A 24,601-nucleotide genomic window follows, 5' to 3' on the forward strand; every position below is an offset into this window, starting at 1 on the left:
ATTCCGGACATTCGACTTCCTCTCCGAGCATGGAGTTGATCTTTTGAGGACTATATTGTCTATGTACGATCTCTGAATTTTGGGTTTACATTTGTCACGACTCAACTTTCACCAGTGTCGCGACGATACCTAAAACCTCTTGCGAGGTAAGCCAACAATTCCACAATAAAAATAGATTCAGTAAAATAGAATTTTAATAAACTCAATAATGGAGATATCATGAAATAACTGGGAAACAACACTATTATTTCTACAACCATCCCAATGATATGGTGTCAGCGAGTACATGGACGCTACTGAATATCAAAATACAAGACCAAATCCTCAATACAACTGTCTGAAAATCACGTGCTTACAGTAATAACATAAATAAATGAAAGAAAACTTCAAGGTCTGCGGACAACATATCAGCTACCTCGTAGTGTCCAAAATGCTAGAACCAAATCAACTCTAGCAATCAACATGCACCGAAGTACCTGGATCTATACACGAAGCACAGAGTGTAGTATGAGTACAACCAACCCCTTGTACTTAATAAGTAACAAACCTAACCTTGGGCTGAAAGTAGTAATAAGCTTAGAAGAAACAGTTAGAGAACAATACTAATAACCAATAACAGCTCACGATATAAAGGAAATAGTATAAGTAAATAACTCAATGATATTATGTTCAACTCGTTCACATTTTAGGAATTTAAACATGATTTCCAAGTATAACAGTTAAAGCCTACACGGATAAAATATTTCAATTATTAGCCAGAATGATAAAAGTACATCTCTATAACTACATGTCAAATATATATATCATCTCAATATCATCAAAGTAAAACCCTAAAAATTAATCACACTTAGCACGTTCACGGTGCTTGGCATAAGGCCCTCACCATGAGACACATCAACACTTAGCACGGTACGGGTGCCTGGCATAAATGCCCCTCACCAAACTACATATATATAGCATTGTGCCGGCGCTCACTGCTGGCATGTCAGACTTCGGAGGGGGGATCCTGTCCAAGCGATAGTCATAATCACACAATAGTGGGGCCTGGTGCATGCGTCGCCCAAAATGAGTAACACTTAGCCCAATATGTGTCGCGACCCTAAAACTGGCCCGATCGTGATAGCACCTATCGTGAAACTAGGCCAGCCGACACAACTCCCGAATTAATCATTTATCAATAAAAGTCATTTTTATGTTTTTACTTAATCAAATATTTCATAATGAAAGTCTAAATGAACGGTGTGGAATAAATACACAAGCCCGACATCGGGGTGTCACAAGTCACGAGCATCTACTAAGGTCTGAATACAACGAAGAGTCTAAAAATGTACTAAATACAGTCTAAGAAAGACAAGAGGGAGAAAAGCAGTGCTGCGAACGTCGGGCAGCTACCTTGCTAACTCCGATGACTCTGCCACTGAGCAATCAACACCCGCTACCGGGTCCAGAAAGACCTAAAATCTATACACAAGGTGCAGGGAGTAATGTGAGTACGCCAACTCAGTAAGTAATAAAAGTAAATGAAAGCTGAGCAGTAAAAAAATATGTAAGCCACGTCATAACGCTACAGCAAATGCAATACATTTCCAAAATAGTACATAAATCATTTAATTCGTAAATCAAGCTTAGTTTCAGTAAAACCTTTTAAAATAACTTTCAATAGTTTCAAACGAGTGATAAAACAATGAGTAAAAATGATATGGAAACATAAATAGCCTCTCGAGCAAAACATGTACCATAAACCACCCCTCGGGCATAATATCAACAGAACCAGCCCCTCGGGCTACCTCGCAATCACTCATAATCAGCCCCTCAGGCATAACATGAATCAATAACCGCCCCTCGGGCAAACATGGTTCAAGAACATCCCATCGGGCTTCAATATGAAACAACAACAGCCCCTCAGGCTACAACATATTACTCACACTGGGTACCCGCGCTCACTAGGTGTGTACAGATTCCGGGAAAGGCCCCTTATGGCCCAAGCTCAATAACAAGCCATCTCGTGGCATAATCAAATTGGCTCTCGGCCTCATATCAATCCACCTCGTGGTGTAACAAATCAGGCCCTCGGCCTCATAATCATGAATCAATACAACATCGTTGCGGCGCGCAGCCTGATCCCACAGTATCCTCACAACACAGACCCTCGACCTCACTCAGTCAGAAATCTCTCATGCCACTCGGGAAACAGTAAAACATGATGCTCAGCCCAAAATATCATTTAAAATATCAAAACGGAGTAAATATGGCTGAGTTATGAAAACAGTAGAATATAGCATGACTGAGTACAAATATGAAGTCAAAATAATGAGGAATAGTAGTAAAAATCCCCTAAGGGTCCAAAACAGTTGGCACGAGACCCAAAAATGGCATTCAGCCCAAAATAGGATAATACTTTTCAAAACACAATGATAGCAAATAGTTTTCAATCAAATACGCAGTTTAACAGTCATACGGGACAGACTAAGTCGCAATCCCCAACGGTGCACGACCTCACGCTCGTCATCTAGCGTATGTATCACCTCAAAGTAGCACAACGATGTGAGATCCGGGGTTTCATACCCTCAGGACAAACATTTACAATCATTACTTACCTCAACCTGGTCCAAACTCTAGCTCGCGATGCCCTTACCTCTTAACTCGGTCTCCAAATGCTCCAAATCTAACCAAATACAGATTTATACCATCAAAATATTCTAAGGGAATAAAGCCCACTCAAAATAATCAATTTACATCAAAAATCCCGAAATTGGCAAAACCCGACCCCCGGGCCCACGTCTCAGAATCCGATAAAAATCATATCAATAGAATTCTTATTCCACCACGAGTTCATTCGTACAAAAAGTACCAATATCGCACCTCAAATGGCCCCTCAAATCACCACTCAAAGCTCTCAAATTAACCAAGCCCTAACCCCCAATTCACCACTGATTTTCCGTTAAATTTTCATGCTAACAATGATAAAATCACAATAATAACGAGCTTAGCAACCAAAGGCCTTACCTCAATGAATCCCTCTGAAAATCTCCCTTGAAATTGCTCCCAAAAGCTTCTTCCCAAATGAAATATTGAGAAAAATGACCAAAAATCGCCAAGGGTGGAATTTATAGTTTCTTACCCAGCAAAACCGCACCTGCGGTTAAATGGTTGCACCTGTGGACCCACACCTGCGGTCCCAGGTGCGCACTTATGAAATTCACTTAAAACTCCAAGGCCACATTTGTGCTAAAAAATCCGCACCTGTGCAATCGCAGGTGCGACCAGGACCTCGCTTCTGTGGTCCCAGCCTTCCCCTCTCCTGGCCGCTTCTGCGACTCCAAAATCTCCTTTTATGAGACTGCACCTGTGGTCCCCTAGCCGCAAGTGTGGTTATGACAGCAACAGAAAAACTTTAGATGCCAAACCCAACTCAAAATCACCCGTTAACCACTCGAAATCACCCCCTGTGAAACCTCAACCAAAAGCACGAACAAGTCATATACCACTATCCAAACTTATGCCAATCTTTAAAACACCTCAAACAACATCTAATCAACCAAATAACATCGGATTCATGCCTAAGGTTTCAGGAATCTTCCGAATTCCGCTTTTGATCAAAACGTCTACCAAACCTCGTCCGAATGACCTAAACTTTTGCACACACATTACATTTGACACAACGAACTTATTGCAACTTCCGGAATTCCATTCCGACCTCTATATCAAAAGCTCCCCTATCAACCGGAAAATACCAAAATTCCAATTTCGCTAATTCAAGCCTAAATTTAATCTGGACCTCCAAAACGCATTCCGATCACGCTCCTAAGTCCCAAATCACCAAATGGAGCTAACCAAATCATAAAAATTCAAATCCGAGATCATATACTAACAAGTCAAAACTTGGTCAAATCTTTCAAATTTTAAGCTTCAAACTGAGAACTGTCCTTCCAAATCCATTCCGATTACCCTGAAAACCAAAACCAACGATTTGCGTAAGTCATAATACATCACACGGGGCTAGTCATGCTCGAGAATTGGCGAGCGAAGTGCAAAAACTCAAAACGACTGATTGGGTCGTTACATCCTCCCCCACTTAAACATACGCTCCGAAAACCATCAAATCGCTGTGAAACCTTACCATGCACATACCCGGGGGTGATCCCACGTCACCCTATCTCATATAGGTCCAATAACACAATATAACTGAAATTTCTTAATCCAACCTAGCCTATAAACCTTAGAACCACATTTCCACTTCTGAAATCATCTACAAGATCAGAACCTCACATCTATACTCCGAATAAGCCCGGACAAGCTGTAACAAACCTTACCTGCAGCCTCAGATGCAATTACATGATATACCACATAGCTCAAACTCTCCTAGTGATAACTTCTAATCACAACAGTTGCTCAGAACAACTGAATATCAATAATAAACCTCTTATCAAATAAAGCCTCATTCCAACACTTCCGCATACTGCCAATGATAAATGAAACATGTAGAAAGTCCTAACCATTCCTCAAATCAACCATTCATGAAGCCACTTCTTCTTTGTCAAGGACCATAGCAAATTTTTGAGCCAAATATCGATCTTATCCTTCCAACACACTGAAATCGAATCCGTTTGTATTCATTCTAGATCCCAACGATATCATCTAATCCAACACAACTACTTTGGTGACACGACACATCAATACAATCTAAAGCCATAACTCGTGCAATTCGTGCACTAATAAGCAACAATCCGAACGTACCCAAATCATGAAAAAAATGGCTCAAATGAGAGAGTTATACCGCAAGCTCACAAGTACCACCACACACAATGTTGAGAACCCGTCACACATCGTAGAAATAGAACACACGAATCTAACCCGAAGGTTCATAACTCCACATAACTTCCCTGCAATGCGCGACCCTATCCAAACACTGGTCCACATGAAACACCTCAAGTCACTATGCTCAAAATCGACAACCATGCGCAATTTGATATCTAGAACCAAAGCAAATCATCATAACCACGGCGAAGCAAGTGACATAAAATTACACAAACCCGAAAGGACACATCCGTTATGCCATCCGCCGAGCAATACCCAATACTCTTCCCGCTCGAATTCCACTGAGAGATCCCAATTAAAATCGCACCACATGTGCCTATAACCAACAAATCCCAATGCCTTGCAACACGGAAAGGTAACTCATAGGCCTTCCTAGATCTCTAATAAGCTCAATAACAATCGAATCAACACATCCCTCAATAATACAACTCAAAGTCAACCAAGCTGGTGCCAAATGATACGGTGCCCGACACCAAATCAATACCGAAATCGACAACCCTATCTGGCGATATGCCCGACAGTAGGAAACACATCCGAAAAATCCCTCACCACTGGAACTGAATCAATGGTAGAAGTCTCTGCACTGACATCCAACATGAAGGCCAAATAAGAAAGACAACCCCTAGGCCTTAAAAAATGAAACCACCCTACTGGGTACATAATTCGTCGAACCTCGCCACTCAATCTGTGGCATCCCCGGCATAGCTAAGGCTGCCGCCTTAGCGCAACAGCCCAAAATAACATGACACTGAGACAACCAGTCCATACCTAATATCATACCAAAATCTAGCATACTAAGCAATAAGGATCCACTCAGGTCTCCAAACCTGCAATAGTTAACATACAAGACCGATATACTTGGTCCACAACCACGACCTAACCTGTTTATGAGAACTCCCAGTCTCCAAATCCATACAGCACACAAATCACCATATCCATTCCCCACTCCACCGTCCTAATATACAATACACCTCTAACATCCAATCATCCCATGAGAGGTACTCCTTTAATTCTTCTGTGCCACCAACAACTCGAATATCAACAGTCGATCCAACAAGAGAGTGACGCAATACTAATGAAGTATCATCAACTCAATCACATAGCCCTTTTCTGAAACGTATACCCTCATCGAGCCACACCAATTAGTGATATCATTTCCCTAATCATCCAAACTGTCCATGTTACCCAAGGATTTGTGACCTTCCTTTCAAAATTGAATCGTGGCCTTACACAAGCAAATCTCAATCCTACACAACATACCGCATATAACCATACCATCCTAGGATAAACATGAGAACTTTATGTCCCTTACGAGCCACAAGCAACCTCGTACTCAACATGCCAAGAACTTTCCATTGATTCCATTTAGAAGAAAATCGCTATACATCCCATGCTCCTCACGCTCAAAATATACGTCTCTAACCGTGGTAGAAACCATCAAGAACCCTCTAAATTCCGTTTGCACAAAACCAAACCGTCAGGACTGAATCCTTCTAACACAACCAAGCTACGCAGGCCACTGAAACCCAAGAGCATTGCCGCAACACACCTATAGAAACTCATTACCTCGTAAGCACCCAAAGAACTAGTCATATCCATACCATGCCGATCCGGCCTACTACCATGATATCCTATCTATCCTAGTTCCTTACGATTTACCTTCAACTTGATATTTCTTCTCGCTATAACACCGCAATCCTCAACCCAGACTCACCACACGAAACCCAAACATAAATCATACTGTCTAAGGCTCATAAGCCACTGGATATTCTCTTAAATATTCTCAAATGCACCACATTCAAAATACTTACCCTAAAGTGAGTTCTTGCAAATCCAAAGCCATTACCTTCGCCTTTCTGATATTGATATATAAAATCCCCTAACTGATATAGAAACACCACAAGTCTTGACACCCTCCAATGCAAACCTCAATTTCTAGCCAGCTATATAACCTGAAAATCTCTAATTATTACATATAAAATCTTAAACCCATTAGAACCATTTTCGAGAGCCCTCCACTCTACTCAAACCGCAATTAGACCGATCAAACGGACCGGATGACTTGTGCTCTGTTAGCACTCTGACACCGCAGAATGTAAACTTACCTTAATGCAACCAAGCAACTTCTTGTTTTATGCACCATACATCCTTTACCAATAACAACTCAAGTCATTCCGTGATTCTCATACACCCATAAAGCATAAGATAACCTTTAGTGAAATTCCCTTTACTCAAGCCATCCTCGGTCTCAACCTCCGTAAGCCATAACTGATTCACTAGTACGCCTCAAACTAGAACCAACATAGCACATAACCATGCAATCAACTACTCAATAATAAACTCCCTCACTTGGCTCAAAGCCATAGATCAAAACACATAATAACTCATAATGCATATACTCTATTACTGCCATAATACTACAGTGAGATTAAACTCAAGCCTTCATAAGCTCGTGCAACACAGACCATCTAGTACTTCAAATCTTCTGCAAATCTCGCGCTCACCCTCGTAACAGTCTAGCCCACTCTCTTAGGCGACCCAAATTCGAATTGCAACACATATATTTTACTGGTAACAGAGATCTTCCAATAAATGACATAAAGGATCACGCAAACTTCAGAACACTCCGGAGGAGATAACCCACCTGCTTCGCCTTAAATTAACATCTCTTTATACCCTTCCACCGTCATAAATATTACACAGTCACTTAATCTTCCTGAGTCTGAACTCATATCACAACGTAAAATCTACTTCACCTCCCAACTAGGCAACATGAAAAGGTCCTTCAACACGCTCACAACTCGGGCTATACATCAAATCATGATGGGAATCAAACACCAGATAGTTCTTACTACTCCCAAGAAGACCCTTCTTGTCTCGTTCAAATTATATCTACACATCTCACAGTAACATCATACTCATCACATAGCTATCCAGTCATCACTCCCACTAATAGGGATACTATCGGACATACAAATCCAAAAGCACGTGCTCACACAATCAATGCCTCAGTGCTCAAACTATAGGCAAAACTCGGCCTCAAGTCCTCCAGACTGGCTCAACATCAATACACAGAGATCATACCTTGCCCCTCGATTAGGGAATCACAAGCCATCGATGCATATCTGATACTGAGCGCTCATGTGCGCATACGAATGCGTGGAAGGAATCCAAGGAGTTACATTTCAAGCTGAATCAAGGACGCGCGATCAGAATTCAAGAATGTGAAGTTTTTCCTAAAGGTTCTGCAGCCTCCCGAGGATAAGTACAGACGTCTCCGTACCGATCCGCGAGACTCTACTAAACGTGCTCATGACTCGTGAGACCTATGTAACCTAGGCTCTAGTACAAACTTATCACGACCCTAAAACCGCCCCGGTTGTGATGGCACTTATCATAAAACTAGGCCAGCTGACACAACTCCTGAATTAACCATTTATCAATAAAAGTTATTTTTATGTCTTTATTTAATCAAATATTTCATAATGAAAGTTGAGCAGTAAGAAAACACGTAAGCCACATCATAACGCTACAGCAAATGCAGTACATTTTCAAAACAGTACAAAAATCTTTAATTCGTAAATCAAGCTCAGTTTCAATAAAACCTTTTAAAACAACTTTCAATAGTTTCAAACGAGTGATAAAATAGTGAGTAAAATGATGGAAACATAAACCGCCTCTCGGGCAAAACATGTACCATAAACCGCCCTTCGGGCATAATATCAACAGAACTAGTCCCTCGGGCTACCCCACAATCACTCGTAATCAGTCCCTCGGGCATAACATGTATCAAGAACCGCCCATCGGTCAAACATGGATTAAGAACAGCCCTTTGGGCTTCAATATGCAACAGCCCCTCGGGCTACAACATATCACTCACACTAGGTACCCGCGCTTATTGGGGGTGTACAGACTCCGGGAGAGGCCCCTTACGGCCCAAGTGCAATAATAAGCCATCTCGTGACATAATCAAATAGGCTCTCGACCTAATATCAAGCCACCTCGTGGTGTAACAAATCAGGCCCTCGGCCTCATAATCATGAATCAATACAACACCGCTGCGGCGCGCAGCCCGATCCCACAGTATCCTCACAACACAGGCCCTCGGCCTCACTTAGTCAGAAATCTCTCATGCCACTCGGGCAATAGTAAAACATGATACTCAGCCCAAAATATCATTTAAAATATCAAAACGAAGTAATTATGTCTGAGTTATGAAAACAGTAGAATATAGCATGACTGAGTACAAATATGAAGTCAAAACAGTGAGGAATAGTAGTAAAAATCTCCTAAGGGGTCCAAAACAGTTGGCACGAGGCCCAAATATGGCATTCAGCCCAAAACAGGATAATACTTTCCAAAACACAATGATAGCAAACGGTTTTCAATCAAATACGTAGTTTAACAGTCATACGAGATGGACTAAGTTACAATCCCCAATAGTGTACGACCCCACGCTCGTCATCTAGTGTGTGTGTCACCTGAAAGTAGCACAACGATGTGAGATCCGGGGTTTCATACCCTCAAGGCAAACATTTACAAGCATTACTTACCTCAATCCGGTCCAAACTCTAGCCCAGGATGCCTTTGCCTCTCGATTCGGTCTCCAAATGCTCCAAATCTAACCTAATAGAGATTTATACCAACAAAATATGCTAAGGGAACAAAGCTCACTTGTTACGCCCCGCAATATTACGTCGAAATTACGTCCCGGAGTATTATATTACGACGATGTTATGCTCTGCAGTAATATATTACGATGATGTTATGTCCTGTAATATTATATTATGATGATGTAATAAGAAAGATACGTTACGTTGGTACTCTGTTGAGTAAGGTACCGGGTGCCCATCGCAACCCATCCGTTTGGGTCGTGACACCACTCAAAAATAATTAATTTACATCAAAAATCCCGAAATTGGCCAAACCCGACCCCCGAGCCCACGTCTTAGAATCTGATTAAAAATCACATCAATAGAATCCTTATTCCGCCACGAGTTCATTCATACAAAAAGTGCCAAAATCGGACCTCAAATGGCCCCTCAAATCACCACTCAAAGCTCTCCAATTAACCAAGCCCTAACCCCCAATTCACCACTGATTTTCCCTTGAATTTTCATGTTAACAACGATAAAAATCACCATAATAACGAGCTTAGGAACCAAGGACCTTACCTCAATGAATCCCTCAGAAAATCTCCCTTGAAATTGCTCCCAAAAGCTTCTTCCCGAATGAAATATTGAGAAAAATGGCCAAAAATTGCCAAGGGTGGAATTTATAGCTTCTGACCCAGCAAAACCGCACCTGCGAAATTCACTTAAAACTCCAAGGCCGCATCTGCGCAAAGAAATCTGCACCTGCGCAATCGCATGTGCGACCAGGACCTTGCTTCTGCGGTCCGCTCCTCTCCTGGCTAGTTCTGCGGCTCCAAAATTCACTTCTACGAGTCCGCACCTGTGGTCCCCTAGCCGCATGTGTGGTTATGACAGCAACAGAAAAACTTCAGCTGCCAAACCCAACTCAAAATCACCTAAAATCACCCCCGAGGCCCTCGAAACCTCAACCAAAAGCACGAACAAGTCATATACCACTATCCAAACTTATGCCAATCTTCAAAACACCTCAAACGACATCGAATCAACCAAATAACATCGGATTCAAGCCTAAGTTTCCAAGAATCTTCCGAATTCAGCTTTTGATAAAAAAGTCTACAAAACCTCGTCCGAATGACCTGAAATTTTGTACACACATCACATTTGACACAACGAACCTACTGCAACTTCTGGAATTCCATTCTGATCTCTATATCAAAATCTCCCCTATCAACCGGAAAACACCAAAATTCCAATTTCGCTAATTGAAGCCTAAATTTAATCCGGACCACCAAAACGCATTTCGATCACGCTGTTAAGTCCCAAATTACCAAACGGAGCTAACCAAATCATAAAAATTCAAATCCGAGATCTTATACTAACAAGTCAAAACTTGGTTAAACCTTTCAAATTCTAAACTTCAAACTGAGAACTGTCTTTCCAAATCCATTCCGATTATCCTGAAAACCAAAACGACGATTTGCATAAGTTATAATACATCACACGGGGCTAGTCATGTTCGAAAACTGGCGAGCGAAGTATAAAAGCTCAAAACGACCGGTCGGGTCGTTACAATATGAGCCTGATGTACGCGTCACCTCAAAATAACCGCCAAATTGGCTCTATGGCCCAAGCTCAGTTATTAACTACTCAAGTCTTAGTTAACCATATGACACACTACTCAATTCAATAGTGTTACACATATGAGGCATCAACAACATGTAAGGAATCAATTAAGAAAGTAATGAGATAAAGATATCATACATGGATATAGCATCATGACTGAGAGTATGTGTGTAATCAAGGCAAATAGCTCAGAAATAGTAAGAATAGCTCTATCATGTCTCAAATAAATTGCTTATATCCTAGACATTATTTCTAAGATGAATACGAACTCAAGTAATCATATAGGTTTAGAAACACGGATAAAATTAGGCATGATAACAAAACAAATCTCATAATAGTCTAAAAGCCACCCCAAATCATGAACACTCTGGTGCACGTACACATGCCCGTCACCTAATGCACGTGTCATCCCAGTACATCTCATATAACATAGTTTCCAGGGTTAATTACCCTCAAATCAAAGTTTAGATATGTTACTTACCTCAAAACGCGAAGAGCAGTACTCCAAAAAGCCCTTGCCACATGAATCGACCTCCGTGCAACTTAAATCTAACCAAAGCAACTTAATATCATCAATAAAGGACATGTGAAATAATCTCACACAATAAAGCATAGTCTTTAATAAAAATCGGAAAGTTAACCACGGGCCCGCACCCCGAAACCTGGCCAAACTCACAAATTTCGAACACTCATTCAAATGCGTGTCCAACCATACTAATTTCATCCAATTTCAATCACAAATCTATCCTCAAATCATCAAATCTCGCTCCCTAATAACATAGTCTAAAATCCCCAAATTTCATCTTACATTCACATAAACTAGGTGTAATAATTAATGGGTAATCAATATCTTGCATCAAAAGTGATTAAGCTTCACTTACCTTTTCAATTGCAGCAAAATGTTTCTCAAAAATCACTCTTAGCCGAGCTCCACAACTCCCAAAATAAGAAAAACAATCAAACACGTCGAATATAAACTCTGCCAGTAATTTTCCATCTGCGGGTCACTTAACCGCATTTGTGGTTCTGCCATTGCGGTCAAAAATATCGCATCTACGATTTCCTTCAGCCTGGGACCTTCCGCATCTACGGTCCCTCTTGCGCACCTACGGGCAGTGGCGTACGCATGAACTTTTATATATAGTGTCAATATTTAAAGAAGTGAACAAATGAATAAATTATTATAATGGACCAAACTATGTCATTATATATATATATATATATATATATATATATATATATATTATTTATTATTTATACATACATATTACGAAATTTTTTGAGACCTTGAGTATCATGCGACACCACTTCATACAAGGTGCCTACGGGCTACGGGCTCACAGATGCGACAATATCCTCGCACCTGCGCTCTTCCCCAACTCCATCTTCGCCCGCTTCTGACAGCTCCTCCGCGGGTGCGAAGCACCAGCTTCTGCATGTTATACACCATTATAACACGGATCAAATTAGCGTATAACATATTGGTGATTATTGAATTAAAAGAGTCGCCACCTAATTATTTTAAGGGTGAATTAGGTAACCCAAATCAATTAATTAAGTATGGAAAGTAAGACTCCATTAAGGTCGACTTGACTAAAAATTCTGCTTAAGGGGCTTCTAGTTAAATTGAGGGGAAGGTGTGAGGTACCCCTTAAAATCCGTATAAAACGCGGTTGCCTTCCGAACTTAGTTCATTAATTTAGGCACCAATTACAATTATCTAAATTTGCGGTTGCCTTCCGAACTTAGTTCATTAATTTAGGCACCAATTACAATTATCTAAATTTGAATTAGTCCGATGGACAAAAGCATATTTCATTTTTTAAGAAAATCTTTATAAAAATGAATTCCAATATGACCAGCTTTGAGCTTTGAGCTTTAACTTTGATAGAACATTTGACAAAAAATGGGAAAGAGATTTAAGCGTTATTTATAAGAAAGTTAAATTTGAATCTTTTAAATAAGCTAAACAAATATAGATTAATCTATAAAAGATTTTGGGTAAATTGACTTCTAAGTCTTGAAAGTAGATGTCCTATTATATGTGATAAAACAATTACTTCTATAATGAGATAGAGGAAAGAACCTAAGTGATTAAGTAAAACTTTACTAATAATCCTATTCTGAGTGTGAATTTCAACATAGCAATCATAGAAGAGTTAAAATAGAACAAATGATAAATAAAACATAGGAAAGATGCCATAGGCCAAGCGATTTTCTCGCTTGTTTTCTTCTTTTCTGATGCGGTTAAAGAAGATAGGATGTGATGACTCAAGCACGAAGTGTCTTGCACTAAGGTTCCATGTTGCTCCCAAAGTGTACATGACAAAATAAGAAGAGAATAAGAATTAGAAAATAAGAAATTCAATTCTGACTACTATATGAAAAATGAAGAAGCTTATAAGACAGTATTAATTTAACATAGAAAGGATTTAAGCAAGTCAACAAACCTGCATATATCTAAAGCTTAACAGAACTTCAAGCTACATTTTGACAAGTATCTTTAAACATAGTCATAACAACGTGAAGGGACAAACTACGCACATGGCATTTCGAACGTGAAAGAATGATCTTACAACATGGCTCCTAAACTAATAATTGAACTTATTAGTAATTTTAATATCTATAGCAGTGACATTTTATACAAATATTCCGTTCAACTTATGTAGGACAAATGCAAAGACTTCCTATAGTCACAGTTCCCATATCATACTAATCTAAGGACGAAAGAGACTTAAAGCAGGGCATTTAAGTATGGATTATACACTTAGCATGTACTTATAGATATAGATTCTTAAGTAGTACTCTGTTCTTGAAGCTAAAAGAAAATTGTAGTTTCTATTATGACATACTTTTGTATAAACAATGTCAGGAAGTATACACCCAAATTTAAAAGGAAACAAGTTAGACATGTGAAAGTAACAAGGGGAACTTTTGGATAGATATTTTCAAATAATAAAATGCCAAACATGTTAACCAAGTTTCTAAACAGATGAATACACATTAACATACCAAAGACTTGCAGCAGAACTTATTGGTAACAAGATTTTCTTATGACATGGTGTCTAAAGACGTAAGTCGTGTTTTAATAAACTTCTTAACAGATTTTCTACCACAAAATCAATAACTTACAATCAAACAAGTTCAATTAACAAGTCAATTAACTTTGAAGAAATAGTACTATTCTACAGCTAAGATTCGTAATTGAAGCCATAACTAAAAAAAATAATTCTCAACAGATTTGAATAATAACATGCTATTAGAAGATTTTAGCTATAACTACTAAAGACATGATTTCTAAACACAATATTGTAATAGCAAAATTAAAAAGAACAGAGTCGAATTTACCTTTTGTTGGGCAGTGAAACTGAGGCTCGGAGGTCGTTTCAGATCTACCCTTTTGTATTTCGAATTGAAACTTGAGAGAGATAGAATACAAAAGTTGAAAGTGTAAATATGATTTTTTTCGAGATTCCAGGATGTCCTCCTCGGCTGAGACTTTAGGATGTATTTATAGGTGAAAAACAACAAGGATTTCTGTAGAGCGGGAATTTGAAATTTCGGATTCTCGGATTCGAAATCTTGGTCAACATATCCGTTCGAATCCGAACGTTGGAGGTTTGGACGGATTCAGCAGGCTTCACGTGTTGTGAGAAAAAATTGAATGAGATATAAGAACTTACTCAAATTGGAGGGGCAAGTTTCTGCCATGGATGATGGAGGTTGTGACCTTTCACCAAAGAGGAAGAAAGAAGAAAGACAAACCCTAATTCTTAGAAGTGATATACTTGATATTGGGCTAGACAGATTTGGGTCTATAGGAATTGGGCTACAGGCCAATTCGGCTGATTAATGAACTGATATGAATTTGGGCCAAATTTTCATGGTCTCTTTCCTTCTTAAAATTAATTTAATTGGGCTCCCTTGTCTTACTAATTTGGACTCAATAATAATACTTTGAACATATATAATATTATATATTAAAATAAGTGATTAACTCAATAATAGTCATATTAATGGTAACATTAATAATCATGCTAATACTAATACTAATAATAATGATAATAGTAATAGTAACAATAATAGTAATAATAATAATAATAACAACAACAACAACATTGACTATTGTAGTAGTAATCACTTCAATAATTATAACTATTATAATAGTAGTGATAAAGGTAATAAATGATTAGATTATTAATGACTAGGGAGCACTAGAAAATTATTCAAAAGAAAAGTAGGACAAAATTGGGTATCAACACTGCAGTCCTTCAGCCATGCAACACAAATCCAAACAAGCCGTAACCAATCCGAAATACACTCAAGGCTCGCGGGACTCCATCCAAACATACCATATGTCCTATAATATAACACGAACCTACTAGAAGCCTCAAATAACATAAAACAACATTATAACCACGAATCGCCAAGATTCAAGCCTAAAGAACTAATGAACTTCCAACTTCCAAAACACATGCCGAATCACATCAAACCAATCTAGAATGACATCAAACTTTGCACACAAAATCCCAAATGAAACAACGGTCCTACTCCAACTCCCAAAACCAAAATTCGAAGCCGATATCAATAGTCAACTTTCGGTCAAACCTATCAACCTTCTAAATCTTCAACTTTCTAACTTCTATCGAAAAGCTTACAAAATAAAACTCTGGTCAATTCTTCCAACTTAAACTTCAAACCTTGGGACTAAGTGTTCTAATTCATTCCAAAACTTCCCCAAAATCAAACCAACAACCCAGTCAAGTCACATAACCGCAATTACACATGTGTAAGGCATCAAATAGGAAAACGAGGCTAAAATACTCAAAATGACCGGTCAGGTCATTACAACACTCTGACTATTGTTCAAGCTGATTGTACGATCCTAGCCATATGTTCTTTTTTGAATGGTACATTTGTTATGTATGTCTTTTACAAATAAAATTAATAATCTTAATCAAAAGTAAAACTATTTAAATGACAATAGTGTCAATTAAATGTGATAAGGAGTATCAAATGTCCATGCCCTCTTTCGATCTTTTCCCCCTTATAGGCTATATTTTATATTAAATATTAATCAAAAGATTTTGCTACAAATAAACATTGAGACCATTTAGATTAGCTGGAAAAAAGTAACTTTAAAGTAGCGTTTAAGTATATGAGCTTGTTTTATAAATAAGTAGTTACTTGTTTGGATAAAAGTGCTGAAACTTAAAAAATGTTGTTGAGGTGATTGGTAAATGTAATGACCCGGTCGGTCATTTTGAGAGGTGTAGTCTTGTTCCCCACTTTTTTACCCTTTTATACTCTACAACTGTCGTATGACTTATCGGGGTGGTAAGTTCGGTTCCGGAGAGATTTCAAAGTGAATTGAGACACTTCGTCTCATAATTGAAAACTTAAGTTTGAAAAGTTAACTAGACGTTGACTTACGTGTAAACGGTCTCGGATTTAAATTTTGATGGTTATGTTAGCTCCGTTAGGTTATTTTGGACTTAGGAGCGTGTCCAGATTGGGATTTGGAGGTCCGTAGTAGAATTAGGCTTGAAATTACGAAAGTTGGAATTTTGGAAAGTTTGATGGAAATGTGGACTTTTTGATATCGGGGTTGGATTGGATTTTCGGAAGTTGGAATAGGTTTGTGGTATCATTTGTTACTTGTGTCCAAAATTTGAGGTCAATCGGTCGTGATTGGATAAGTTTCTACGTCATTTGTATAATTTGGAAATTTTAAAGTTCATTAGGCTTGAATCCGTGTGCAATTCGTATTTTTGATGTTGTCTAAGGTAATTTGAAGGCTCAGCTAAGTTTGTATTGTGATTTAGGACTTGTTGGTATGTTTGGTTAAGGTCCCAGAGACCTCAGGTTGATTTCTGATGGTTAACGGATCAAAAATTGAAGTTGGGATACTGATGAAGTTGAGTTTGTTGTTTTTGGCTGATCTGGTTTCCTTATACGCGATCGCGTAGGCAGGTCCACGATCGCATAGGCTAAATGGGTCACTGATGGAATTTTCTCTACGCATTCGCGAGTAGAGGGTTGCGATCATGTAGCTATGGGAAGTAGTGCATAGGAGCTGGGACCATGTGTTTTGTTCATCACGAACGCATGAGGTCGTTCGGGATCACGTAAGTCAGAGAGTTAGTTCATCACGTTCGCGTGGGGGATTTCGTGTTCCCATAGGGTTAAATTGTAGGGCAGCATAGTTGTGCTTCGCGATCGCGAGGCATGTTCCAAGATCGCGATGAAGGCATATCTGGGCAGAATAAAAGATTCAAAAACGAGGGTTTTGAGTTCATAACATAAAGTTGATTTTGGAGGTCAGTAGAAGGCAATTTTTGAAGATATTCTTGTATGGGTGTTTGAGGTAAGTTATTCCTATCTAATTTTGGTCAATTTCCATGATTCGAGTAAATTTGGTATGGTTAAGCTCGTGATGAATGGGCTTTCGGGTTTTGTGACTTTTGTTGGATTTCGAGATGTGGGCCCGGGGACCGACTTTTGGCCAGTTTCGAATTTTGGCCAATAATTAAATTTTTTTCTTGTAGAATTGATTCCTTTAGCCCATATTGGTGTATTGTACTGCTTGTGGCTAGATTCAGGATGTTTAGAGACCGATTTGAGAGGCAAAGGCGTGTTGGAGTAGAGTTTTGCTCGGATTGAGGTAAGTAAAACTTTCAAACTAGGTTCTGAGTGTTCGAAACTCCGACTTATATGTCATGTGATTGGTATTGAGGTGACGCACATTCCAAGTGACGGGCGTGCAGGCGCGCACCGTGAGAATTGGGACCTGATTGATTCCATGGCACCATGAAGTAGTCCTATCTTGTAGATAGCCATGTTTTCACCATATGATAAAATAATTGAGTTGTCTGTCATGTTAGAGATCATGTTTAGGTTATATGTTGGTACTTTGGAGCCTATAGTGGTAGTTTCTTGATATTGACTTACTGATCTCATTGATATTTCGTACTCAGTCATATTCATTCATTTCATATCATATCTTAGTCTCTTTTGTTATTTATTAATACATCATATCATCATGTTCGGGCTATTTTCATGGCACACTTGAGCCCATGAATGAGACTGGAGGGATTGATGATTGAGTGAGGCTGAAGGAGCCTAATTATGAGTGATATTTATGGGATCGGGCTACACGCTGCAAGGATTATACTGATTTATGATAGCGCTTGGGCTGAAGGAGCCCCTCCGGAGTCTATACACACCCATTGAGCGTGATTGATATTATTGAGGGATAGAACTTCCCTAGACATGAATTTTGCCCGAAGCATTATATACCTGGACATGGATCTTCTCCAAGGGCTGGATTGGCCCTACTCGGTATTGGGTGACTGATGATCAGTGATGTATATATTTCGGGATGGATCTTCCCTAGGCCGTATAGGCCATATACTGTACCGAGTGATTAAGCATTTGAGAGTATGAGCACATGAGGCTGTCAGCATGGTGCATCACATACATCATCTGCATTGGCATGTAGACGTAGAGGAGTTATAGTCTTCATATCATTCAGATTTGATCTATTTTACTATTTTCAGCTATCTATTGAACTTGAAAGCATCCCTACGTTTCTACACTGTTATTTCTATATTGAACTGTGCCGGTTGAGTTCGTCACTATCTTTCAGTCCAAAGATTGGATTTGTTACTTATTGAGATGGTTGTATTCACACTACACCCTTGATAACTAGTGATTCTTGTTTATTTTATACTCCTTTTTGCTTGAGTTTTGGATTAAAAATATATACAAGTAATCCCGAAAGCTTACATGTTGTGCTTACTTGCAGTGTTTGGTCAAAAAAGTGATAAGAAGTCAAAACCAGCTCAAAAAGGAGTGAAACCTGCACAAGTGCCAAGAACAAGTTAAAGCACCGTTGCAGCATAAAATCTACTACGGCTGCAAAAGACCCATCGCGGTCGTGGTCCATTTAGTGTGGTCTGCGGTGGATAAGTTCAGAGAGATGCAATCTTGGGGTTCTAAGCAGTGTGGTCTGCGGTATATTCTTCACGGCCGTGGTAGCCTCATCGCGGCCGCAGTCCATTTTTTATGGTCCACGGAGAGGGGATTCAGAGAGATAGGATTTTGGAAGTTTCAAGACACCGCGATCCGCGGTCCATTTGTTGCGGTCCGCGGTGAAGCCACCGCGGCCGCGTGTATTTTATGCGGTCCGTGGTGACCAGATTCAGAGACTTAAAAGTGAAGCCAAAAAGCCTCACCGCGGCCGCGGTGCATTTTTCGCTGTCCGCGGAACCTCCGTCGGGGGTTTGTCCAGAAAATTTGGCCTTGTATAAATACTTCTTTTTCAGATTTTTAGGGTTTCTTATTTGTAGCTGAGCAGGTGAACGACATTTTTGGTCTATTTTGAGTAATTTTATAGCTAGTTCAACATTGAAATTCAATTCTTAGATTGTAATCATATTATATGGGTTATTCTTCATCTAAATATATGATTTCTTCTATTATCATGAGTAGATAGACCCATTAGTTAGGGTTGTGGCTCAATCCTAGTATGGGTATTTGATGGGTCTTTTGTTTTAAGGCTTAGATGTTTATGGGTGATTGATATTTGGACTGATTTGTGTTTTTCATGTTGAATTAGTAGTTGCAAATACTAATTTGTGTCTTTTTGACTTAGGCTCTTCTTGAGAAAGAGAGCTTGAGTCTAGGAAAATCAGTCCAACAAGGAATTGGGGTGTATTCAAGATATTGATAGCCCCAATTAAAGGGTTAAACCTAGAGATAGTAATACCCGACTTGAGCATATATTGCTTGCATAATTTTGACACCTAATTGGTCTTGAGAAAGTCAATTAGGGTAAAGTCACTCAAGCTACCGAGAGGTATAAAGTGAGTAGTTTCGTGCATTGGCTATATCGTAATCCCCAACATAACAACTTTGTCTTAGGCTTTAGAACCCGTCAAGTATTCACCTAGGAGAAAGTCATTTCCCTAGTACCTCGTTAACCATTTAGAAAACCTTACAAGCATTTATACTTAGCTTAATTTCACACATCATTAGTATAAAATTAGAAGTAACAAACAAACAATTATGATAGGAAGTGTAATCAAGAGCACTACACACTACTAGTTTAGATAGGAATCCAAATCCCAAACATTCTAGCTCCCTGTGGATTCAATACCAACCTTCTCGGGTAAAAGCTGCATTGACTGGTCTTGCCACTTTGTAGTGGTATAGGTTGGACCCGATCACTTTTTGGCACTGTTGCTGAGGAGCTAATGGTTTTGGTTATCTATCTAAATAGTTTTATGTATTGTTTTTCTTTCCTTCTGTGTTACTAATTTGTGTGTGTCGCCAACTCAGGTACAAAATGGCAACAAACAATGCACCTCTTGGAGATCTTCCACCGGGGGAGGAGGTCGATGAAAATATTAATGATGTGGTACCTATAGTGCCTCAAGCTCAAAGGAGAGGCCGCCAAGCTCCTGGGGTGCTTCCAAACCAAGGATATGCTAGTGCAATTGTCCCACCCCGGATCCGAGCGGGCAATTTCTAAATTATAAATGTGATGCTGACTTTGTTGGAGCAGCAAGGGTATTTCATAAGTGATCCCCATCAGAACGCTTACTAACATCTTAAGGGCTTCGTGGATACCTGTTGGGGGAGCAAGCAAACAAATGTGTCAGAGGATGCACTTCGGTTGAGATTATTCCTTTTTTTCACTTAGAGGAAAGGCGTTGGACTGGCTTGAAAGGCTTCCCAACCATTCCATCATTACTTGGGATGAGTTGGCGGATAAATTCATTACAAAGTTCTTCTCGCTGGACCATATGGCGTCTTTGAGGGATGAAATCTTAGATTTCAAACAAGAGCCCAACGAACCACTGCATGAGATATGGTAGAGATACCGGACCATGGTAAAGGAATATCCAAATAATGATATGACTGAGGCAGTGATACAATAGACATTCTACCGAGGCATTAACACAACAAATCAGTGCATAGTGAACCAACTCGTCGGGGGCAATTTCATGAACACACCGTATGATGAGGCTAATGCAATATTGGATGAGATGGCTGACACGTCCTCCATTTGGCAAAGTAGAGCCAATGTGCCACAGGGTGACCCCACGGTCATTCACTTGCTTAAAGAGCTCCATGATCATGGGCTGGCAATAGCAGAACTGACAACAACAATGAACCAGCTTGCAAAGGCACAATTACAGCAGGTTCAATCTCCACGACAAGTAAATGCTATGGAGGGTGTCAACATGTTAGTGAACAAAAGAAGACAAAGAGGTCAATAGAACCAAGGGAGTTCGGATCAATACGACCAATACAGTGGTTGGTTCCAAGATGATGGGTATGATGAGCAGAATGATGAAGTGCAATACATGAACAACTTTCAGGGCCAAAGGGGCAATTCTTCTAACCAACAACAATGGAGACCCCAAGGCAATTGGGAAAATCAACAACAACAAGGGAATAGTAATTGGGGGAACAACAACCAAAATTCAAATTGGGATAACCAGAACAATAATCAGAACAATCAAGGTAATTGGAGTGACAACAACAACGACTGGGGTGGAAACAACAATCAGGGTGGTTGGAACAATGGAAATCAAGAAAATCGGGGGCAAGGCTTTCAAAGACCTCCGATGTATCAACAACCGAACAATCCACCCCCATATCCATCCCAAGGTCCTAGTTCTTCCAACAATGAAATGGGGAGAATCGAAATGATGTTTGAACAGATGATGAAAAAGAATGTTGACTCTGTTGCCGAGTTAGCATCCCACAATACTTCAATCAAAAACTTGGAGGTTCAATTAGGCCAAATCTCACAATCCTTGAATACTCGCCCTAAAGGGGCTCTACCTAGTGATACGGTAGTCAATCCGAAGGATGGGAACAATTCCGGGCATATAATGGTGGTAACTACAAGAAGTGGACGAGGCGGTGATGTGAATGACTCCAAACAAAAAGAAATTTTGAGTGATGAAGTTGAATTGCAAGAGGATGATATTCTTGTAGTTGAGAATGTGACTGATGAGAACGTGAATGAGGAAGCGAGGATTGATATCCAAGATACCGAGGTGGAAACTCAGAATGACGAACCCGTCTAGGGAATACGTAATAGACATGCCAGAAACGGTTTTGCCTAAAGCCAAGGCTCCTTTGCCAAGGCCACCTACACCTTATCCTCAAAGTATTGCAAAGCAGAAAAAGGAGAACCAGTTTAAGAAGTTTATTGACATGATAAAGAGCTTATCATTTAATGTGCCTTTTGTAAAGGCTCTAGAACAAATGCTGGGGTACGCCAAGTTCATGAAAGACTTGGTGACAAAGAAAATATCCATGGATTGTGAGACCATCAAGATGACCCACCAAGTTAGTGCAATAGTGCACTCGATGACTCCGAAGCTAGAAGATCACGACGCTTTCACCATTCCTTGCACCATTAGGAGTGCAAACTTTGCAAAAGCTGCTCTATGTGATTTAGGGGCAAGTATCAACTTGATCCTTACTCAATTTTCAAGGGTTTGGGTATTGGTCTACTTCAATGAGGTTGTAAATGGCGGATAGAACTATGAAGAGGCCGCTTGGTATTGTAGATGATGTTCTTGTTTGGGTGGACAAGTTCATTTTGCTCGCTGATTTTATGATCTTGGATTGTAAGGTAGATTATAAGGTTCCGATCATATTGGGAAGACCTTTCCTTGCAACTGGGAAGGCTTTAGTTGATGTGGAAGCAGAGGAACTCACCTTCTAAGTGGGTGATAAGAAAGTGGTCTTTCATGTGTGCAAGTCAATGAAGCAGCCCAACAGTTCTGAAGTGTGCTCGTGGATCTTGTCATGGTAGTGATAGTTGATGATGCTAGTGCAATGATCAATGTGGATGACCCTCTAGAGGCGGTATTGTTGAATCTTGATGTAAATGAGGATGAAGGTCAGGTGGAGTGTGTCAATGTTTTACATGGAATGGGCTCTTACTCTTATGAGCCTCGGAAACTCTCTTTGGATGTTGAGAATATGAAGACTCCACCAACAAAGCTCTCAATCGAGGAACCTCCTGTGTTGGAGTTGAAGCCGTTGCCTCCACACCTCAGGTATGAATTCTTAGGCCCTAGTTCAACTTTGCCAGTTATTCTTTCCTCTTGTCTTACTAACATGCAGGTAGATGCCACTTTGGCGGTGCTCTAAAAATGGAAGAAGGTAATTGGATGTACTTTAGCTGATATTCGGGGGATAAGCCCCCCTTTTGTATGCACAATATTATTCTTGAAGATGATGCAAAGCCCTCCATGGAACATCAAAGAAGGTTGAACGAGGCAATGCAAGAAGTTGTAAAAAAGGAGGTGATCAAGTGGTTAGATGTCGGGGTTGTGTACCCCATCTCTGATAGCTCTTGGACTTCGCTGGTGCAATGTGTGCCGAAGAAGGGTGGTATGACCCTGGTTACCAATGTGCAAAATGAGTTGATTCCTACTAGGACTGTCACCGGGTGGAGGGTGTGCATGGATTACCGCAAGTTGAATAAAGTGACCCGCAATGATCACTTTCCATTGCCTTTTCTTGATTAGATGCTAGATAGACTTGCTGGGCGTGCCTTCTACTATTTTTTGGATGGGTATTTTGGGTACAACTAAATTTTGATTACTCTAGAAGATTAGGAGAAAACCACCTTCACTTGTCCGTATAGTACCTTTGCCTTTTCTAGGATGCCATTTGGGTTGTGTAATGCACCGGCTACATTCCAGCGGTGTATGATGGCCATATTACCGATATGGTGGAGGACATTTTGGAGGTGTTCATGGACAACTTCAGTATTGTGGGTGACTCGTTTGATGAATGTTTGAAAAATCTTGATAAGGTGTTGGCACGTTGTGAAGAAACCAATCTTGTGCTTAATTGGGAGAAATGCCACTTTATAGTCAATGAGGGAATTGTCCTCGGCCATAAGATCTCAAAGCACGGCATAGAGATAGACAAATCCAAAATTGAAGTAATCTCAAAGCTTCCTCCTCCTACCTTAGTCAAGGGGGTTAGAAGTTTTGTCGGACATGCGGGGTTCTACATGAGATTTATTAGGGACTTTTCGAAGGTAGTGAATCCCTTGTACAAGTTATTGGAAAAAGATGTCAAGTTTGTGTTCAATGAGGAATACATGATAGCTTTTGAACTCCTCAAGTACAAGTTTACCACCACTACTATTATTACCGCACCCAATTGGAGCTTGCCTTTTGAGCTCATGTGTGATGCGAGTGATGTTGCGGTTGGGGCGGATGATGCACCACAATGAACTGGACGATCCATCTGATGGTAACCTCTTATCAGATGGTAAGTTATATACCGAGCTTACTATGGCCGAGCACCTATGAGCGAGCCCAGTTGGTCGAGATATAGAGCCTAGTATGGCCGATTGCCTATGAGCGAGCTTACTACGGCAGATCGTGCTTTATAGGGCCGGACAACTATTTTACTTACTATATTGAGAGAGTTGAGTCAGTATCAATAGGTAAGTATATCTTTGACTTCCATCTACTTGCAATTATTATATTATCAGTTCAGTTTCAGCTTTAAGT

At 39.9% G+C, this 24,601-nt stretch overlaps 1 long non-coding RNA gene across 4 annotated transcripts; it reads right to left on the reverse strand.

The window, feature by feature from the left end:
* Nucleotides 1-234: 234 nt before the first annotated feature.
* On the reverse strand, nucleotides 235-14,797 carry LOC107794038 (uncharacterized). Of its 4 annotated transcripts, XR_012709581.1 has the most exons (6): nucleotides 12,301-14,797; nucleotides 11,918-12,142; nucleotides 11,518-11,585; nucleotides 9,993-10,870; nucleotides 9,372-9,559; nucleotides 5,195-9,299 (listed from the first exon to the last, which is right to left on the reverse strand). It is a non-coding gene; the product is annotated as an uncharacterized LOC107794038 (long non-coding RNA). The 4 variants fall into 4 exon arrangements; XR_012709584.1 differs by lacking the exons at nucleotides 5,195-9,299; nucleotides 9,372-9,559; nucleotides 9,993-10,870 and adding exons at nucleotides 235-482; nucleotides 1,393-1,461 and having other exon boundaries at nucleotides 12,301-14,796; XR_012709583.1 differs by lacking the exons at nucleotides 5,195-9,299; nucleotides 9,372-9,559; nucleotides 9,993-10,870 and adding an exon at nucleotides 235-482 and having other exon boundaries at nucleotides 12,301-14,796.
* Nucleotides 14,798-24,601: the final 9,804 nt, after the last annotated feature.

The sequence above is a fragment of the Nicotiana tabacum genome, chromosome 5 (genome assembly GCF_000715075.1).
Source record: "Nicotiana tabacum cultivar K326 chromosome 5, ASM71507v2, whole genome shotgun sequence".
Classification (NCBI taxonomy): domain Eukaryota; kingdom Viridiplantae; phylum Streptophyta; class Magnoliopsida; order Solanales; family Solanaceae; genus Nicotiana; species Nicotiana tabacum.